The sequence below is a fragment of the Ornithorhynchus anatinus genome, chromosome 7 (assembly GCF_004115215.2).
Source record: "Ornithorhynchus anatinus isolate Pmale09 chromosome 7, mOrnAna1.pri.v4, whole genome shotgun sequence".
Taxonomy (NCBI): Eukaryota; Metazoa; Chordata; class Mammalia; order Monotremata; family Ornithorhynchidae; genus Ornithorhynchus; species Ornithorhynchus anatinus.
In genome coordinates this window covers 48,797,584-48,819,784 of record NC_041734.1, presented here as the reverse complement: position 1 = coordinate 48,819,784, position 22,201 = coordinate 48,797,584, and the positions used below count along the sequence as shown (strand labels likewise).

Here is a 22,201-nt window from a genome sequence, read left to right as displayed (position 1 = left end):
CAATCTCCCTACCCTTCAAAAACCTCCAGTGGTTGCTCATCTACCTCTGTATCAAACAAAAACTCCTTACCAAGAGCTTTAAGGCAATCAGCTTTCTTCCTCCTCCCTAACGCTGCTGATCTCCTAGTACAACCCAATCCACATACTTTGTACCTCTAATGCCAACCTACCTTGAACTCATCTATCCCACCACCAACCTCTTGCTCAGTCAATCCTATTTACTGAGGGCTTACTGTGTGCAGAGCACTGTACTAAGCACTTGGGAGAGTACAATATAACAATGAAACAGACACATTCCCTGTCCACAACAAGCTTAAGCCTGGGGGGAGACAGATATTGATATAAATTAATATTAAATCAAAATTAATATTGTTCATGTCCTCCCTTGGGCCTAGAACTCTCCTGGGTCCACTTTGTCTTCACTTTTCACATCTTTGTCCCCACTTTCCCCATCTTCAAAACTCTCTGAAAATTATGTCTCCTCCAAGAAGCCTTCACTGATTAAGCCCTCAGTTTCCCTCTGGTTGGCCTGTGCAGTTGGCTTTGTAATACTCGAGCATTTTGGTACTCGCCCCAGCCCCACAGCACTTATGCAAGCACTTATTCCTGGGAAGAAGTGTGGCCTAGTGAAAAGAGCATAGGTCTGGGAGTCAGAAGGCCTGAGTTCTAATTCTGGCTCTGCCCCTTGTCTGCTGTGTGACCTTAGGCAAGTCACTTAACTTTTAGGTGCCTAGATATATCATCTGTAAAATGGGAATGAAGACTGTGAGCTCCATGTGCAACATGGATTGTGTCCAGTCGGATTAGCTTGGATCTACCCCACGCTGAGTGCAGTGTCGGGCACATATTAAAATCTTATATACCATAATATAAAAGTATATATCTCCTTATTTTCTACTATTTACTCTATATGTAACTTATTTTAATGTTTGCCTCTTACTGTAAACTGTAAGCTCCTTGTGGGCAGCATAGATCATGTCTACCAACTCTATTGTATTTTCCCAAACAGTACAGTGCTCTGGACACACATAGTGCTTAATAATAATAATGGTATTTATTAAGTGCTTACTGTGTGCCGAGCAGTGTTCTAAGCACTGGGGTTGGACATCGTCTCTGACCCGCTGATAGAAGAGGAAGCCAGGACAGGGTCTCGAATGTCGCCCTTAGTGAGCAGGTAGAAGGCAGAGGAAGAGCTGGCGAAACAGATGGGGAAAACTATGCCAGGGAGGTAAGAGGACCAGGAGGTAATGTGTCTGAAAAACAAGGTTATACAGAGATTTCAGAAGACAGGAGTGATTCACGTTGTCAAAGGCAGCAAAGAGTTTGATGAGGATTAGAGAATGGTGGAGTCCATTATTTAGTTTTGTCTCACAACACTTATCTTTTTCCCTAGAAACTCATTACATGTCTCTTGCCATGAATTTCTCAAAATACTCCTGTCTCCCCAACTTTTGTTGCTCATAATTCCACATGCTGACTATTTACAAAGTTTCTTTAGGTTCATTTTCAATCTACCTCATTCAGGGTTCCAGTGGGTGTCCCGTAGTTCTGATCTTGTGTTGAGCGCTGAGCAATGGGGTGGATACAAGCAAATTAGGTTGGGCACAGTCCCTGGTCCACATGGGGCTCACAGTTTCAATCATTATTTTACAGACAAGGTAACGGAGGCACAGAGAAGTAAGTGAATTTCCCAAGGTCACACAGGATGCTCACCTTTCTCCACAGGTCTCATAATTTCAAAGTCTTTAATCATGTCCCCAAACAGCTCTCCAGACCAAAGAGTCAGAATCCCTTTGTCCACTATGATCAGAAGCTGCTCCATCCCCCCTATCATTTTGGTCACCCTTCTCTGCAACTTTCCAGGCATTCTTAAATCCTATCTAAAGATGTGGCAACTGCCATCACACCCAAGTGATAAAAATGCATCGTACTTTTTTTTATAAGGGAGAAATTAAGATTTTAGTTTTGTTTTCAAACCCCTTCATCACGATCCATAGCATTTTCTTGGCTTTTAGGCTGCATGTTGGCCTCAAAAGATATGAAAAAATGATCAATAACACTCTAACACCTCTTGACTGAGTCTTGATTTAGCACCCCACAGCCCATCATTATCATGTTACTGAAGTAGGAATCACATATCGTACCCCTGCTTATGTTGCAACTCATTCACTACCATCACCAGTCTCTTTAGGACCTCATTAACGACACTCCATCCACAAAAGCTACTCTTTCTTCTCTTTATTTTCAAACAAAGCCACTGTCAAGTAGATGTGTTGGGATGGAGCAAAGAGCAGAGTAGGAAGCTTCCTTGCCCCAGGTGCTTCTGGACCGTGTAATTACAGATTGAAAGCTCCTTGAGGGCAGAGATCATTTCTATTAACCTTATTGTATTGTACTCTCTCAAGGGATTAGTACAGCGCTCTGCACATAGTAAGTGCTCAATCAATCGATCAATTGTATTTGTGGAGCACTTACTATGGTCAGAGAACTGTACTAAGTGCTTGCGAGAGTATAATACAACAGACTGGAAGATGAGCTCATTGTGGGCAGGAATGTTTCTGTTATATTGTACCGTCCCAAAAGCTTAGTACAGTGCTTTGCACACAAGAAGCACTCAATAAATACGGTTAAATGAATGAATGTCCCCTGCCCACAATAAATGCTGTCGATTGAGTCTAGTAAGAGGGTCTGTTTACTGGATATGTAGTCCAACATGAACAGGTTTACTGGGACCATACTTTTCAGAACTATCTGGACCAAGCCGTATTTGGAGCAATGTAATCACCTTCAGCCTTGATGTAGGTCCCTAAGTTTTCCCACCACTGCCTGGTTCTAATAAGTCAGTCCAACTGCCCATTCGGTGGTCCTTCCAGGATCAGGCTGATTTTCTAATTCTTTACTGAGAAGCAGCATGGCCTAGTGAAAAGAGCACAGGCCTGGGAGGCTAAGGGTCTGGGTTCGAAACGTGGCTGTGCCATGTGTTGGCTCTGTGACCTTGGGCAAACCACAATTTCTCTGTGCCTCAGTTATAGTAACTGTAAAATGGGCATTAAATCCTACTCCCCCCTACTTGGACTGTGAGCTCCACATCTGTCCGACTTGATTAACTATCTATCCCAGCACTTAGAACAGTGCTTGGCACCTAGTAAGGACTTAACTAATAGATATACACACTATTATTCATACATATTACTATTATTAGTTAATAATATATACACTATTACACGAATATATATACACATACACTTGTTAATATATATTTATTTGGATAACCAAAACAGCTTGACCTCTAGAGGACATGTGGATACGGTGCTGTCTGAATGTCTCCGTAAGGACAATGGAAGGGAATTGATCTCTGAAACAACAGCTTGAAAATGCAATTTCCACCAGCAGAGCTAACTCAAATAAAGGGGGCTTCAAGGTTCCTTGCTCACTCATCCTGCCTCACAATGGGGCAGACAACAACCACACATACTTTCAAATTAAGCAGAAGTTTCACGGAAAAGTACCGCTTTATTTCTGAGTGTTTCAGAGCAGCAGAAGGAAAAGCCCTAGAAACAACTGGGAATCAACAATCAACTAATCAAAAAAAAAAAACCCTCATCACTGTCTGTTACTGTATTTTGTCATTATATCCAGAGTGACTTGATGATCAGTGGTATTTATTGAGCACTTAACTGTATGCAGAGCACTGTACTAAGCGCTTGGGAGAGTACAATGTAGCAGATTTAGTAGGCACATTCCCTTCCCACCAAGAGCTCACAGTCTAGAGGAGACAGACATAAATATAATAAATTAGGAATATATACATAAATAGTGGATATTATAAATTAGATAATAATAATGTTGGCATTTGTTAAGCGCTTACTATGTGCCGAGCACTGTTCTAAGCGCTGGGGGAGATACAGGGTAATCAGGTTGTCCCACGTGAGGCTCACAGTTAATCACCATTTTACAGATGAGGTAACTGAGGCACAGAGAAGTTAAGTGACTTGCCTACAGTCACACAGATGACAAGTGGCAGAGCCGGGACTCGAACCCATGACCTCTGATTCCAAGTCTGGGTTCTTTCCACTGAGCCACGCTGATGATAAGAGAACAGCTATATAGAGATACAGTGTGGCTTAGTGGAAAGAGCCCGGGCTTGGGAGTCAGAGATCATGGGTTCTAATCCCAGCTCCACCACTTGTCAGCTGTGTGACCTTCGGCAAGATACTTCACTTCTCTGTGCCTCAGTTACCTCATCTGTAAAATGGGGATTAAGACTGTGAGCCCCACATGGGACAACCTGATTACCTTGTATCTATCCCAGCACTTAGAACAGTGCTTGGCACATAGTCAGTGCTTAACAAATACCAACATTATTATTATTAATTTTTACTTTCTTCTAATTTCTAATTTATGAAGTTTATTTCTCAAAGAATGTACTGATACTTCCATTTCTTTTATAACTTACTCAAAATTAGAGATTCAAAATGTTTTTATTTAATAAAGATACCAAAATCTCTTGTCCCTGCAGAAGCTGAGAACAAGTTTACCTGTCTCCACTCTCTGAGCCCATCAAAATAAAGTAGGAGGATATTGAATCAAAAGGATCAGATCTATGCTATTGATAAGGCGTATTTCATTCATGTTCCAGTCAGACATTAAAGACACAAAACTATGGATACTGATCAATTGCCTATTTTGGTAAGGATCACTAGCTGGTCACCATCATTTTCCCTGAAATGTCTGTGACTTGAGCTAACTGATCATATCTACACCTGATTGTTCGACTACATGGCAGTGCCCGCTTCCAAGACAACAGTCCTCGGGAGAATCCTGGTCTTGATAATTATTAATAATAATTGTGGTATTTGTTAAGGTATTTCTTACTATGTGCCAGGCACTGTACTGAACACTGAGGTGGATTGAAGCAAATTGGGTCGGGCACAGTCCCTGCTCCACATCTGGCTCACAGACTCAATCGCTATTTTATAGATGAGGTAATGGAGGCAAGGAGAAGTGAAGTGACTTGTCCAAGGCCACACAGCAGACAAGTAGTAGAGCTGGGATTAGAACCCATTACTGTGACATGTTGCTCCACTCCTCAAAAAATTCTAGTGGTTGCCCATCCACCTCGGCATCAAATAAAAAGCTCCTCGCCATTGGCTTTAAAGCGCTCCATCAGCTTGCTCCCTCCTACCTAACCTCACTACTCTCCTACTACAAACCAGCCCGCACACTTCGCTCCTCGAATGCTAACCTCCTCTCACTGTACCTTGATCTCACCGCCGATCCCTCACCTCTGGCCTGGAACGCCCTCCCTCCTCAAATCCGACAATTACTCTCCCCCACTTCAAAACCTTATTGAAGACCTATGTCCTCCAGGAGGTCTTGCCTGACTGACTGCATCACCCTGACTTTCTCCCTGTGTTCTTCCCCCATCCCAGCCCCACAGACATTAATCTAGATAAATAAAAATGAATAAATTTCACATATGTACATAAGTTCTGTGGGGCTGGAAGGGGGGTGAATAAAAGGAGCAAGTCAGGATGATGCAAAAGGGAGTGGGAGAAGAGGAAAGGAACGCTTAGTCAAGGAAGGCCAGTGCTGAGCAACGTCCTGCTGGACTCCCTGATGAACCACCAGTACTTCCCATCAGCCTGGCAGAAATGACTTCCTCTCGAGTGACTGCTGCTCAGGTTTCTGCTTTTGTGTGTGTACAGGCAAGTAACCCTGCCCTGAGTAGCAGAGTGGCCTAGTGGATCGAGCACGGGCCTGGGAGTCAGAAGGATCTGCGTTCTAATCCTGGTTCTGCCACTTGTCTTCTATGTAACCTGGGGCAATTCACTTAATTTTTCTGTGCCACAGTTACCTCACCTGTAAAATGGAGATACAAGTTGTGAGGTCCATGTGGGACATCAACTCTGTCCAAACTGATTAGCTTGTATCTACCCCAACGTTTAGTAGAGTGTCTGGCAAGTGCTTAACAAATACAAAAGACCCCACAAAACTCCCCCTAAAAACCTGGTTCCCAGTCCTGGGCTTTCCTACCCCTTCAAACTGTTTCCCTGGCCCCTACAGTGCCTTCTTTCTAGGCTGTTATTCTATTTATAGTCTTTGAATTTGGTTTTTGGTTCAGCATTTGCTACTGCCACTGGGATCAATTGAGAACCTTGCTGCTGCTGTTCCTCTGAATCAAACCTTTCGTATCATTCCGTCTCTGCTTTCTGGAGCAAAGAAGGGATTCAGGGAGGGAATGGTGTAAGGACAGGCTGTGATGGGGAAAAATATCTGAGCAAACAATGGTGGTGGAGAAGGGGAGGACAAGGGGAACTGGGAAGCTAAGACAGCTGCTGGAATAAGAAGAAGAAAGAAGGGGTAAAGAAGAAGAAACTGTGGATATGGGGGCGAGTTCAGGATGTGCGGAGGAGGGACACGAAAGCCACAGGAACCAAGGAGACGGAGGAGGGTGGAGCTGGTTTATGTACTTTGGATGGGTCCAGGTTAGCCTCAAGTCTCTTGACAGGAGGGATGGAACTCAAGCCAGCGCTCTGGAGAGTCCATCAAGAAGTCAAGCAATCAGCCAGAGCAAATGAAAAGAGAAACGGTTCCAGCTGCTGATGCCACTGCCGTCAACTCATGGCTCTGCCGAGGTGGCTCCAAAGCCCTGGAAGCATAGACTCCAGAAAGTTGGAGTAGGTCACAGCAGATCGTTCTGCTCCAGATGCTCCTATTCTGTTTCCTTGCCACGGTTCCAGTGAGCATGCTCTCAAGAGGCAGGATGTACACGAAAAGGGGCAGTTGGGAAAAGGGATTACTTTAAGTGAAACTTGAGTGCATGGACTAGTGGATAGTCATTCATTCATTCAGTCGTATTTATTAAGAACTTACTGTGTGCAGAGCACTGTACTAAGTGCTTGGAAAAGTACAATACAAAAATAAACAGTGACAATCCCTGCCCACAGTGAGTTCCCTGTCTAGAGGATAGAGCATGGGCCTGGGAGTCAGAAGGACCTGGGTTTTAATCCCTATTCCACCACTTATCTGCTGTGTGATCTTGGACAAGTCACTTAACATCTCTGAGCCTCAGTTACCTCATCTTTAAATGGGGATTAAGACTGTAAGCCCCACATAGAACCTGGACTGTGTCCAACCTGATTAGCTTGTATCTACCCCAGCACTTAGTAATACGCCTGGCACATAGTAAGCACCCAGCAGATACCATTAAAAATCCAATGGATATGTAATTTCTAAAAAAAGTTGAAAATCATTATCCTGGGTGACCTCCAGTTCATCAGGACTGGATTTCTGTAGTACAGCCAAACTAGATGTATCATGAAGGACCAATAGAAAGCAAGGGTGAGGAGGTCTTGGTGAACTTGAGTGAGTAATCTGGACCCTTCTGGCTGTTCTGTCTCCCAGTGAAATGAATATTTGTGTTTCTAAAGAAAAACATAAACAGAAAGTCTTCACCCAACTCCTCGCGTCTCTAGATAGAACATAGCAGCTGATCACCACCAGATTTCCCCAAAAACTAGCACAGAGGGCAGATATTACGTGCCCATCTCATGTGCATTTTATTTTAGAAATTATCATCAGCTTGGAATGTGTTCTATTTTCCTGTTCCACAACAACACTCTATGATTTTCTAATTCATCTATTACGCTTCGTAAGCAGTTCTTTTTTCCATGCGTCCCCAAATTATTTTCAAAGAACAAAGTGGGTGAGGGTGTTTAGTAATGGACCCTAGAGAGGAAAAAAAATTAAGCAGCCACAGACAAATCTGGGCAAACCAGAGAAGGATAAGAGTTCAGGTTCCTTTCCAATAAGCATCTTTAGATTTAGATTATTGAGCCATCTAATAGATAGGATAGATAAATATTATGCAAAAGCTTTCACTGTCACAAAAGGGCTAAAGTGCTGAGCTTGGGCCTTAACTGGAACTGGATAAAAAATATAAAGCAAGATCAATTTTAAGTTTTAAGGAGGTACGTGATGGCGGCTGATTCTTCTTTATATGGAGCCAGAGCCATGGGTTCTTAAGAAAAGAGATGGTTGGATATGTAAATATCTAGAAGAATCTTCTCATCCCAACAGACCAAGTAACTCCCAGCTAAGAGTGTGAGGAGCAGGCTTCAGATAGGCTTTCCCCAAACGGAACACGGAATAAATACTCTTGTTAAGAGGTTCGCCTCATTTCATGGAAGGGAATTCAACAACTCTGCAGCTCCATTCTACTAATACTGGCTTAATTTTAGTTTTTTAAACCTAATTCTCCCTTGCATTAATCTGAAAGATCTGTCAAACAAAAGCTCTACATCTGAGTCTATTTACCAAGCGTGCAGCTGTGTCAATTTGCAAAGACAAAGAAAAGCTTCTCGGTCAACAAACAATGGTCCTCAGGTAGTCTGGCAAACAGAGAACACAAGTCAAAGGACTTTCACAAACTATCAAACCTCTTTCAATCTCACCCCGAACAAGAGTTGAAGCTGAAGAAAGAAGAGAAAAAGAAGTCTAGAGAAGAGTAAGCTGAAAGATATGATCTGTAAGCCCATCTATTAAGGCTATTAAAAAAGATAATTAGATCTGCTCCATAGAAACCAGGGAAAGAGGGTTGAAAGATGAGACATTAATTTCCATTTGGTCACATTTTAATGCCATTGAGAAATTTCAGAAGCATCCTCCCTGTCCACACTCTTTGCCCTGACTCCAAAAAAAGGAAAGCATTTTTGAAAGTATTAGTAGTATCTTTACCATACTGGAGATAGTCTCCAGATGTATTCAAGACAAGTGTATTTTTTTTTTGGCATCCTTTCTTTGTCTATCAAATTATTAATGAAAGTCAGTAAATGTATAAAATTCAGAGATCTGGTCAACACTGAGCTTGAGGCAGGGCAATATTTTTTTCCCCTCTCCAAAAGCCTCCTTGACTTCCAAAGCTTTCTACATGAAATGAAAACTGAAGATGTCAAAGATATTGATTTAACAGGTGATGATGATTTTGAAGGATAGAGTTAATCTCATTATTCCCATTTTTTATTAGTATACATTCACTGCAACCATGGGGAAAGGGGCATTTTTGGAGCCTCCAAACCAGCTCACTGAACAATACAACACCCTGCTTGCTCTTAGGATTTAGGGGGTGTTGGGTTGTTCTTAGTGGCTTGTCTAACTCTATTTTATGGACTACTTATATACCAGTAAACTATTTGATGTATTAACTTTTCTATTTGACTCAAATTCTTCCAACAGGGATAACACGTGGTAGATAGCACCCTATTTCTTTTAAAATCGACTCCCTTATTACTGAGCCATTTTAATATACATATTAATTATGGTATTTGTTAAGTGTTTACTATGTTCCAAGCATGTTACTAAGCATTGGAGTAGATTCAACATCATGAGGTCAGACACAGTCCCTCACATGAGGCTCATAGAATAAATCAGTGGGAGAACAGGTATTGAATCCCCTTTTGACAAATGAGAAAACTGAGGTCCAGAGAAGTGAAGTGATTTGTCCAAGGTCACAGAGCTGACAAAGTGGCAGAGCTAAGATTAGAACCCAGGTCCTCCCAGGGCTCCCAGGCCAGTGCTCTTTCCACTAGGCCACGCTGCTTCCAAACAAAGGAAAGCATCCACTAGACTGCTAAGCTTTCTGTGAGTCAGTCAACCAATCGGTGATATTTATGGAGCACATACTGTATGCACAGCACTGTACTAAACACTTGGGAGAATACAGTATAACATAATTGGTAGACAAGCTCCCTGCTTACAGTCTAATAGGGAAGACAGACATTAATATAAATTAATAAATCACAAATATGTATATATTTGGGGGCTGAGGCGGGTGGGTGCAAATCCAACCACAAGGGTAATGAAGAAGGGAGTGGGAGAAGATGAAATGAGGACTTAGTCAGGGAAAGCCTCTTGGGGGAGATGTGCTTTTAATAAGATTGTGAATTTAAGAAGAGTGATCATCAGTCGTATATGAAATGGGAGGATGTTCCAGGCCAGAGGCTGGATGTAGGTGAGAAGTAGGCAGTGAGATAAATAAGATCCACGTACAGTGAGTAGGTTAGCATTAGAGGAGTGAAGTCTAAGGGGTGGGGTTGTAGAAGGAAATGTTGGTATTTGTTAAGCGCTTACTATGTGCCGAGCACTTCTAAGCGCTGGGGTAGACACAGGGGAATGAGGTTGTCCCACGTGGGGGGGTCACAGTCTTAATCCCATTTTACAGATGAGGGAACTGAGGCACCGAGAAGTGAAGTGACTTGCTCAAAGTCACACAGCTGACAAGTGGCCGAGCCAGGATTCGAACCCATGACCTCTGACTCCAAAGCCCGTGCTCTTTCCACTGAGCCACGTAACAGTGAGGTAAGGTAGGTGGGAGGAAGGTGACTGAGTGCTTTAAGGCCGATAGAATTTTCTGTTTGATATGGCGCTAAATTCATTCATTCAGTCAGTCATATTTATTGAGTGCTTACTGTACTGAGCTGTTGGAGAGTACAATACAACAATAAACAGACATATTTCCTGCCCACAACGAGCTTACAGTCTGGGGTGGGGGAAACCCTCTAAATAGGTAGATGGACAACCAGTGGAAGTTCTTGAGTAGTGGAGAAACATGGAATAAATGGTCCAGGCAGCCAAGTGAAATATAGACTGAAGTAGGGAGAGATGGAAGGCAGGGGAGCCATCAAGGAGGCTGATGTAGTTATCAAAGTGGGGTAGGATAAGTGCTTGGATTAACGTAGTAGCAATTTGGATGGGGAGGAAAGAGTGGATTTTGGTTATGTGGTAAAGGTTGAACTGACAGGATTTGGTGACACACTGAATATGTGGGTTGAATGAGAGAGATGAGTCAAGGATAATGCCAAGGTTATGGGCTTTTGAGACAGGGAGGATGGTGGTGCTTTCTACAGCTATGGGAAGTCAATAATAATGTGGGTATTTGTTAAGCGCTTACTATGTGCTAAGCGCTGGGGTAGATACGGTAATCAGGTTGTCCCACGTGGGGCTCACAGTTTTAATCCCCATTTTACAGATGGGTAACTGAGGAACAGAGAAGTTAAGTGACTTGTCCTCAGTCACACAACTGACAAGCGGTGGAGCTGGGTTTCGAACCCATGACCTCTGAATCCCAAGCCCGTGCTCTTTCCACTGAGCCACGCTGCTTCCAAGGGGAAGACAGGGGTTTGGGTGGGAAGATAAGAAGTTCTGTTTCGAACATGTTAAGTCTGAGGTGTCGGTATTCAGGTAGTGATGTCCTATAGGCAGGAGGAAACCTGAGTCTGCAGATAAGGAGAGAGGTCAGGGCTAGAGATGTAGACTGGGGAATCATCTTCATAGAGATGGTAGTTGAAGTTATGGGACCAAATGAGTTCTCCAAGGGAGTGGGTAAAGATGAAAAATAGAAGGGGACCCAGAAATGAACCTTGGGGAACTTAGATCATTGGTGACCTTTGAGAGAACAGTTTCTGTGGAGTGAAGGGGGCGGAAAGACAGATTGGAAAGGGCCAAGGAGAGAACTGAGAGGGAGTAGAAATCGGAGGTGTAGACAACTCACTTAAGGAGTTTGGAGATGTTTTAAGGGGAGAAGGGGTGATATCTGGAAGGAGCTATGGGGTGAAGGGAGGGGTTGTTTTAGGATAGATGAGCATGTTTGAAAGCAGTGAGGAAGAAGCTTCTGGAGAGTGAACAGTTGAAGATAGCAGTCAGGGAGGGAAGAAGGGAGGGGGAAGGTTCTTTGACAAGGAGCAACAGGATGGGGTCAGAGGTGCAGGTAGAGGGGATGATTTTGAAAGGAGGCAGGAAATCTCTTGAAATACTGCTGGGAAAGATGGGAGAGTTGAAGAAACGGCAGGACAAGGGAAGGACTGAAGAGGAACAAGGGAGATTTTAGGGAGATCACGTCTGATGGCTTCAGTTTTCTCAATGGAGTAAATTTTCTTAATAAAGTGGGTGCTCAACAAATAAATAACTGAAAGAACTAAAGATGGCATACCGAGGATCTAAATTATATTGAGTGATGCTAATGCAAGTACTCAATAATAGATTCGGTAGTGTCAGTTCTGCCTTCACAACAAGTTCAGAAACCCCCCATTCGTCTCCATCCAAACTGTTAACATGCTGATCCAAGCACTCATCATTTCCCGCCTCGATTACCTCATCAGCCTCCTCACTGACCTCTCTGCCTCCTGTTCCTCCCTTCTCCATTCCATACTTCAGTCTACTGCTCAGATCATTTTTCTGCAAATCATTCATCTCAAATCTCCCCACTTCACAAAAATCTCCAATAGTTGCCCATCCACCTCCACATCCAGCAGTAACTCCTTACCACCAGATTAAAGGCACTCAATCATCTCTTTCTCATACCTAATCCCTTTGATCTCCTACTACAATAATAATAATAATCACGGTACTTAAGCGCATACTATGTGCCAAGTACTGTTCTAAGCACTGGAGTAGATACGAGTTAATCAGATTGGACACAGTCCCTGTCCCACATGGGGCCCACAATCAATCTCCATTTTACAGATGAGGTAACTGAGGCCCAGAGAAGTTAAGCCTATGGTCACCCAGCAGACAAGTGGTGGAGTCAGGATTAGCACCCAGGTCCTTCTGACTCCCAAGCCCTTGCTTTATCCACTAAGCCCCGCTGCTTCTACAACCAAACTGGGCATTCTGTTCCTCTATCACCAGTCTACTTTCTGTACCTCAATCTCATCTAACCCACCACTGACCCGTTGTCCTCCCTCAGGCCTAGAACTTTGCCGCCCCCTTCATATCTGACAGTCCACTACTTCAAAACCCTCCTAAAATTACCTCTCCTCCAAGAGGCTTTTCCCGATTAAGCCCTTTACTTCATCTATCAGTCTCCCCTCTATGTAGACTATGCACTTGGCTGTAGATCCCCTTAAACGCTTTGATACTCACCCCAGTCCCACAGTATTTATGTAAATGTTCTTATACTCTACTATTTCCCCTCCCTCTCTTTCTGGACTTTCTTCCTTTCTAAAAAGCTCTAACTGAAAGATTTGTCATGATCTTACTAAAACCAACCACCTGCAAAATGCAAAAGTAAATAAAATCAAGGGATCTCCTTGTGGACGGAGATCACATCCATTAACTGTTGCACTTAATACTGGGCTCTGCACACAGTATGTGCTCAACAAATATCATGGATTTACCGATCAAATTCTAATATTGAGTACCTGTGGCAGAGCACTGTACTAAGCATTTGGAAGAGTATAATAAAAGTAGAAGACATGATCCTTGCCCACAAGGAATTTATTATCTATAAAGGTAAACAGACACAAATTAATTTACCAGTAGGAGGAAGAAGGGCTTAAAATAGTAGAGCAGGTAAATAATAATAATGTAGGGATTTGTTAAGCGCTTACTATGTGCCGAGCACTGTTCTAAGCGCTGGGGTAGACACAGGGGAATCAGGATGTCCCACGTGGGGCTCACAGTCTTAATCCCCATTTTACAGATGAGGTAACTGAGGTACAGAGAAGTTAAGTGACTTGCCCACAGTCACACAGCTGACAAGTGGCAGAGCTGGGATTGTGAGTGCAAAAACGCTGCGAAGATGCAAAAGTAACAAAATGAGAGAACGTGGCCTGTAGAGAAGAAATTTCAATCTGGGAAATTCTCCAGGAGATGGTGGGATTTTAGGAAGGTTTTGAAAATGGGGAGAGCTGAAGGTTTGGCCGGAAAGGGAATTCCAGGCAGGAGGAAAGAGCTGAGCCAGGGTTTGGAGGCAGGAGACTCAGAAATCAGGTTCAGTGAGAAGTTGAGTTTGGGAGGAATGGAAGGTGTTATAGCAGAAGAAAATGGATAGCTAAGGGGGAAGGAGTTGATGGAGTGCGTTAAAAAGAAGTATCAAAAAAGTGCACTGAGTAGCACTCTGGCCTAGTGGATAGAGCACGGCCCTGGGAATCAGAGGACTGTGTTCTAATCTCGCCTCCACCACTTGTCTGCTGTGTGTGACCTTGGACAAATCACTTAACTTCTCTTTGCCTCAGTTTTCTCATCTGTAAAATGGGGATCCAATCCCTACACTCCCTCCCTCTTATACTGTGAGCCTCATGTGGGACAGGGACTGGGTCCAACCTGATTGTCCTGTTTCTATCCCAGTGCTTAGTAGAGTGCTTGGCCCATAATAAGTGTTTAACAAAGAAGCAGTGCGGTCTAGACGATAGAGCACGGCCTGGGAGTCAGAAGGACCTGGGTTCTATTCCTGCATCTGCCACATCTGCTGTGTGATCTTTGTCAAGTCACTTAGCTTCTCTGTGCCTCAGTTACCTCATCTGTAAAATGGTGATTAAGACTGTGAGCCCCATGTTGGACACGGGCTTTATCCAACCTGATTATCTTGTATCTACCCAAGTCTAGTGGATAGAGCACGGGCCTGGGAGTCAGAGGACCCGTGTTCTAATCTCAGCTCCACCACTTGTCTGCTGTGTGTGACCTTAGTCACAGCTTAATGCAGTGGCTGGCGCATAGTAAACGGTTAACAGATATCCTTAAAAAGTGCTGCAGTAGTTATTATTAAAGCTGAAGGACAGAAGCTTCTGTTTGATTCAGAGAAAAATGGATAACTTTGAGAAGCAGTGTGACTCAGTGGAAGGAGTCCAGGCTTGGGAGTCAGAGGTCATGAGTTCTAATCCCGGCTCTGCCATTTTCCAGCTGTGTGACTTTGGGCAAGTCACTTAACATCTCTGTGCCTCAGTTACCTCATCTGTAAAATAGGGACAACCTAATCACCTTGTGTCCCCCCAGCGCTTAGAACAGTGCTTTGCACATAGTAAGCCCTTAACAAATACCATTATTAAGTGATTCGAGGAATGGAAAAACATGCACAATACAACATTGTAAAGACACGATCCGAGTAGCAGAGTGAAGCAAATACTGGGTGGGGAGAGCCTGGAATTGTACTTTCCAATCGCTTAGTACAGTGCTCTGCACACAGTAAACACTCAATAAATACAATTGAATGAATGAAGGAGACAGTGAAGTGGATGATATGGTTGTTTAGCCAGAATATGACAAGCATCTACACCAAGGGATAGTGAAAAAAGTGGATCTTAAATATGTTGTGTAAGAAAAACCCAGAGAGTTTAGCAACAAATAATGTGAGAGCTGGAAAAGAGTAAAGAAATAAGGATAATGCCAAGGTCGTGAGTTTTGGGAGCCGGGAAGATGGTGGTGAGTGACTGAGCACAGCATTCTTTAAGGATTCTTGAACTATACTTGAAAAATCACTTTTTCCACACTTTATTTCCATATTCCCTGTGACTCTGCTACTCTATACTTGTTATGATCTATCACATGACTTCACTTTTTTCCTCCTATAAAAATCCCAAAGCCACATGCAGAGGTTTCTCCAAAATGGGCCAGAACCTAAATGTGTGAAGACACATCCCCCTTCATTTTCTTGGTTTTGAAGGAGTCTCACAGTCCTTGAAGAAGTATTTAAGACAGGGAAAATGGGAACTTTGATACAAACATTCATCACCTTTTTTTTTTTTTTCCAAATATGAGGTGTACATGGATAATGTTAAGAGATTGCACATTTAGAAAAAAAAAAAATTCTCCCAACACACTAACTAGGTTGATTCTGTGATTCCAAATGTGAAAATCTAATGAAGCTTGACTAATTCAAGACTGTTTCCTTTTAAAGTTGAACAATTCAAGTTGACTTTTTAAATGTGTGATAGAGATAAAATAGAACAAAATCAGACCTTTCAAACCTATTTCACATATTTCATGTATTTTAGACATAAATCACATATATAAATGTTATCAATCATTTAAATAACCCCCTAAAATATGGTTAAACGTATTTTCCAGCAACTTTTAAGGCCCAATGACATCATGTCTGTCAGCATATTGTTTTACAGCGCAGAGTGGGACTGGGTTGTCAGAGCATTTCTTCCCTTCTAAAAAGCTCTAACTGAAAGATTTGTCATGATCTTACTAAAACCAACCACCTGCAAAATGCAGAAGTAAATAAAATCAAGGGATCTGACCTTGGGGAAGGTGGGTTTTTTGAACTGCTCTGTGTCAAAATAAGCACAGGGTATAAGGACGGAACTCTAATGAGCCTTATAAAGTCTTTAGAAGCAGAGGCTGTCTGGTGGTACTCGCAATATAGTCTTGTAGTGGACCGTAAGCTCACTGAGGGCATGGAATAATTCACATTTTACATGTGCCAACCACAGGGCCCTGCACTTGGGTCTCTATTACGATCTATTCACTGACTCTGCTGGATATTATCAATTACATTTATTGAGCATTTACTGTATGAAGAGCACCACAGTAAGTGCTTGGGAGAGGCCAACATGACAGACTTGGTTCCCTTCCCACAATGAGTTTCCAGTCTATAGGGGAAGACAGACATTACTACAAATAAATTATATTACAGATATGTACATAGATGCCGTGGGGCTGAGAGAGGGTTGAGTAAAGGGTGCAAATCCTAGTGCAAGGGTGACACAGAAGAGAGAGGAAGAAGAGGAAATGAGTGCTTAATCGAGGAAGGGCCCTCGGAGGAGATGTGCTTTTAATAAGAATTTGAAGGTGGAGGGCGTGAATGTCTGTTATATATGAAGAGGGATGGAGTTTCAGGCCAGAAGCAGGATGTGGGCGAGGGGTCAGCAGCAAGATAAGCAAGATTGAGGGACAGTGAGTAGGTTGGCATTGGAGGAGAAAAGTGCGAGGGCTGGATTGTAGTAGGAAATCAGAAGGTAAGGTAGAAGTAGGGCAAGGTGATTGAGTGTTTTTAAGTCTATGGTAAAGAGTTTTCATTTGATATGGAGGCGGTTGGAGCTCCTTGAGTAGTGGGAAAATGTGAACTGAATGGTCATGATTTGCTCTAACATAAATTGAATAATAGAGTAAGGCATGTTCTAGCTTAAGGGCTTAGACATATGACCAGTATGAAAGAAATGTATGGGGGTTTTCTCAAAGATTCCTTCATAGTAATAGGCCCAGGGTTTCTTTCCCTGACTCCTGTGGAGAGAGCAGCTGAGGAAGCAAGAGAGTGGGTTTTGTGGAAAGCCTAGAAGCCAGTGGTTAGATGTTTTTGCTTGATGCAGGAAAAAATGGGTAGTCATTGGAGGTTTTGGGGAAGAACAGAGGTGTGAACTCATTATAGAAAGGTGATGTAGGCTAGAGAGTTGGCATCAGTTTAAGAGGGGAGATTTTGGAGGTCGGAAGGATCAGTGAGGAGGTTTACGAAGCAATCTAATTGGAAGACAGCAAAAAATTGTACCAGGGTGAAGAATGATGGAACGGAAGGGGCAGATCTGAGAACTGTTGAGGATGTGTGCATTACGTGTCTGAGCTTGAAGAGTAAGAGAAGCAGCGTGGTTTAGTGGAAAGAGCACAGGCTTGGGAGTCAGAGGTCATGAATTCTAATCCTGGCTCTGTCACTTATAATAATAATAGTAATGTTGGCATTTGTTAAGCGCTTACTATGTGCCAAGCACAGTTCTAAGCACTGGGGTAGATGCAAGGCAATCAGGTTGTCCCGTGTGGGGTTCACAGTCTTCATCCCCATTTTACAGATGAGGTAACCAAGGAACAGAAAAGTTAAGTGAGTTGCCCAAGGCCACACAGCTGACAAGTGGCAGAGCTGGGATTAGAACCCGCGATCTCTGACTCCCAAGCCCAGGCTCTCTCCACTAAGCCACACTGCTTCTCTATCAGCTCTGTGACTTTGGGCAAGCCACTTAACTTCTCTGTGCCTCAGTTACCTCATCTGTAAAATGGGGATTAAGACTGTGAGCCCCACGTGGGACAATTTGGTAGGGTTGTAATAATGATGATAATAATAATAATGTTGGTATTTGTTAAGCGCTTACTATGTGCCAAGCACTGTTCTAAGCGCTGGGGCAGACACAGGAAAATCAGGTTGTATCTCCCCCAGCTCTTAGAACAGTGCTTGGCACATAGTAAGTGCTTAACAAATGCCATCATTATTCATTATTTTTAAGAGCTTGAAGTGCCAGAGTGTTTAGGTGAGACCAGATCATAAAAGATCACTTTTTATAGGTTGAGCAATCAAAATGCCTCACTGATGACAACTAAACTATTCAGTGGAGAAGATTTCAAACCATAGACTCTCCCACATTTGTTAGTTTTGGGGCGCCACTAGATCAGGCATGATAAATATCCAAATGTACAGGTAATACATTTTAATTTTTTAATATAGGCTAAGCATCTTCCAAGGGGCTCAATCCACTTCACAAGCATCATCTCATTGATCCTCCTAGCAGCCTAGAGAAGTGAATAAGTGGCTTGTATTTTGGAGGGCTTTCCCCTAGGGGAAGTGCTAAGCACAAAGGAGTAAAGTAAGATGCTCAAGAACACATACTGAGTCAGGGACAGAGTTGACAATAACTCATGTTTCCTTCCTCTCCGAGGCACCAAGGAGTAAAAAATATTAATATGCTTTATGAAGCAATTCAGAATAAAATTGAAACGGCAATTTGTGAAATATTTTTCTAAGGGGAGAACCAGCAAATATTGGCCAATTACTCTCTGCTTCCTTGGGAAATGACGATTGCTGTATATACACTTACATAAAGTGCCATTTTGTTTGAGAATTGCAGGCTGGGGGTTGGTATAAATGGAGAATGAATCACTTAACTGGGTAGATTGGATGTTTTCCTGGGCAGGGAGGGCCTCACAGCATGGCATAATGGATAGAGCATGGGCCTGGGAGTCAAAAGGTCATGGGTTCTAATTTCTGCTCCACCACTTGTCTGCTGTGTGGCCTTGGACGAGTCACTTCACTTCTCCGTACCTCAGTTACCTCGTCTGAAAAATGGGGATTGAGACTGTGAGCCCCTCGTGGGACAGGAACTGCATCCAACCAGATTTGCTTGAATCCACCCCAACGCTTAGTACAATAGCTGGCACATAGTAAATTCTTAAATACCATAATAATTATTATTATTATAACTACAACTACTTGTCCAGTTTAACTTTCTGGTAAGAGAAGATCGATCCTTTATGATTTTGCTTTTGAATTCCACATCTCCAACTTAAAGGGCTACAGGAAAAACAAGCGGACACTTGGCTTCCCAATTATCCCTCCAAATAAATAAAACAATCCACAGAGAGCTGTGTTCCAGCTGTGGAGCTCTTACCAGGTATTGTTTCTTCCAGTTTACATAGGCTGACAGATGCCCTATTACCACATAGACAAGTGCACCTGCCTCATGCTAATTATAAAGAATCAAACACTCCCTTCTCCCCCAAGGGCTCAGATTAGGACCCCCCAAGAGGTCACTCCTCCCAGGTCCCCAGACCCATTCTAATGATGGGATTACTCCCAGTAGGTTCTTTTCAGAAACATTATCACCTCCTGTTTAGGGAAAAAAGGGGGAATCCCTTGATGTCTCACCTTCCTAGATTATTTTCTTCCTGAATATATAACACTGTGGAAAATTGTGTGTGTATATATATGCACACACACAAATACACACATAGGTACACACAATTTTCTTATAGTCTCTATATATTTAAGATAGCTTTATAAGTGCACATGGGTGTTTATGTGTGTGTCTTTTATGTTCGAAGATGAACATGCTGATGGGGAGCTTTTTATTCACGTGTAATGAACTGAGAGTTGTATAACCAACTTTTGGGGCTGATAACACATTTGTCATTTGAAGCCTCAGTTCTAAAACTCCCCTCCAGTCCCGAGCACAGCTTGCGCCACTGACATTATTGACTTCCAACAGTCTGCAATCACACAGCATTGTTTAAAGTCCCGTTTCACTACCCTTAAAAGGGTTCCTCTGCCCTCTTTGTTTAGCCTCTCTCACTTCGACTCGCTCTTCAGTTATTCCCACACCTCCCTCACAGCAAAATTGCTGCAAATAGCAAAGTAACCAGTCCCAAACAAATACCTTCCCTTAAGGCCCTAACTCTACAATGAGGGAAAGGGAATAAAATATGCTCTGAGAACAGAGTTCACCTTTAGGAAGTGAATAAACCTTTTTTTTTTTTTTTAAAGTGACAAGTTTCACTTAGTAATCCGGAGGCAGTGATTTGCCAGATGGTCCCTTGGTGCCCTGAAAAAGTTCACTGACCTCACATGAGTGAGCGATTATCTCTGAGAGCCGCTTACACATCCCTGCTCACCTCAGGATTAGGCCTTTGGTTGACCATAGAGCTCCTGTCCTCTGAAATCACCGTGGTTGGATTCAGTATGTTAAATTTCTAACTGCTCAATCAAATAAATTGGAAACACCAGCACCCCTATTTACGGTCAGATTAAAAAGCACAAGTGCTGATTTCATTTTCTGAAGGAAATTTGAGCATGTCTGCTATGCATTTCTGATCTCTTGTTTCTTTGATTATTTCATCTATTGGCATACTTAGAATTACGCTTTAGTATGGGTGACGGGGATTTGTGTTTCTTTGCAGATTTTATTTTCAAAGAAGCTCATACTGAGAGATGGGTGTCCATTAGAGTTAAACATAATTTGTCCAGCGTGATCATACCCCATGGAAATGAACTCTCTCAATTTCAGCTGCTATATATCTAAATGGTGGAATTGTTCAAAGCATATTTGCCCATCCTCTATAAGTAAACATTAATCCATCTACTAAGATGATTTGTCACTTCAAAGAAAAATATGATTTTCTTCTCTTTAGCAAGCAAATTGAAGACTCACAGCTAAAGCACTTGGTACTTCTTGTTTTGGGTTTGACACCTTGTTTTGGAGAGGAAGGAGTAGCACTAAATGAAAGGTGCCAGGAATATGAATAAAGTTTTGTTTTTTTTTCAATGAAGGTGGTGATGCATGACACTTTGGTCCCTGACACTGGATTCACGCACGCTTCAGTTCAGTTTGAATTCCTAGACCCTGCAAACATTTTATAAATAAAGATCAATATTGTCTTTTTACAGTACTTAGAACCGAATCACAGCAATTAAGAAAAAGTCACAGAAATGTGCAGCACAGCATGTAGGTAGAAAACCCAGGCATTCCTATTCTTCTCTAACAAGAAGACAGCCATTTCTTGTCTTGAAAAAGATGTCAGAATACCGGTCAAATAATTTCATAATAAAAATGCCTTTTATAGTACCCAAGTGCGTGATGAATGTATGTTTTATCTCATCTTGCATTCTCAAAATGCCTATAAGACACAAGAAGAAGGGTCTTGCCTTTAATATACTTTCCTTTGGATGTAGCTATTTTCAACTCCAGGTTTTCAAACTGCATTTAGAATGAAAGGTTAGTGGAAAATGGGATTTCTTTTTTGGAAGCCTGGGTTCAAAAAGCATATTTTAGTGGAATGAAGTTGGAATCGCCTAAGAATAGCTTCAAATGAAAGAGTGAAAAGTACTTTATCTTAATCGACTGTCTCTAATTAGTTCTTGCAGACCAATCTCTCTTCAAGGCAGCCGGGCTCAGGGAACTACAAGACCAATTAACTCAAATCATATCATTTTTTTTCTCCAAATAAATCAGGCTTTTGGACAAAGAAGGAGGATTACGGTGAGTCCTAAGGAGCCTATTCTTTGGCTTTTCTACACAAGATACTGAACAAAGTCCCAAGCTAGCCAGAAGTTCACCCAACACAGGGAGTTAAAAAAAAAAAAAAAAGAAAAGTAAAAGTCAAGCAGACCACTTGACATGCTCTTCCTCTTCACCGGCAGGCTTTGACATTCAGCCAAAATATATTACTGGATTATGGGGAGTAGTAAGTATTGGAATCATTTAGTTGAAACAAAGAAGAAATCTTACACTTGTAAAACTTTGAATATGTGAAAGAGTGAATTAAGGCAGCATCCATAAACAGTAATCTGGGGACAAAGGGAAAACCAAGAACAATTACAGGAGTCCAGATAGGTGCTTAATGAAGAACAGAATCAATCCAGCCCACACACTTCGCTCCTCTAATGTCAACCTTCTCAACGTACCTTGAACCTGTCTATCTCGCCGCTGACCTCTTGCCCACCTCCTGCCTCTGTCCCCTGCTTCAAAGCTTTAATGAAGGCACCTCTCCTCCAAGAGGTCTTCCCTGACTTAGCCCTCATTTTCTCTTCTCCCACTCCCTTCTCTATCCATCTGACTTGCTCCTTTTCATTCATCTCTCTTCCCAGCCCCGCAGCACTTATGTACATACCTTTAATTCATTTATTTATATTAATGTCTGCTCACCCCTACACTGAAAGCTTGTTGTG

General features: G+C 42.5%; 1 long non-coding RNA gene across 1 annotated transcript in view; it reads right to left on the bottom strand.

Annotated features, from left to right (window-relative positions):
• LOC114813342 overlaps positions 1-22,201 on the bottom strand; it is a 108,370-nt gene that overhangs the window by 79,738 nt on the left and 6,431 nt on the right. The window lies entirely within an intron of this gene.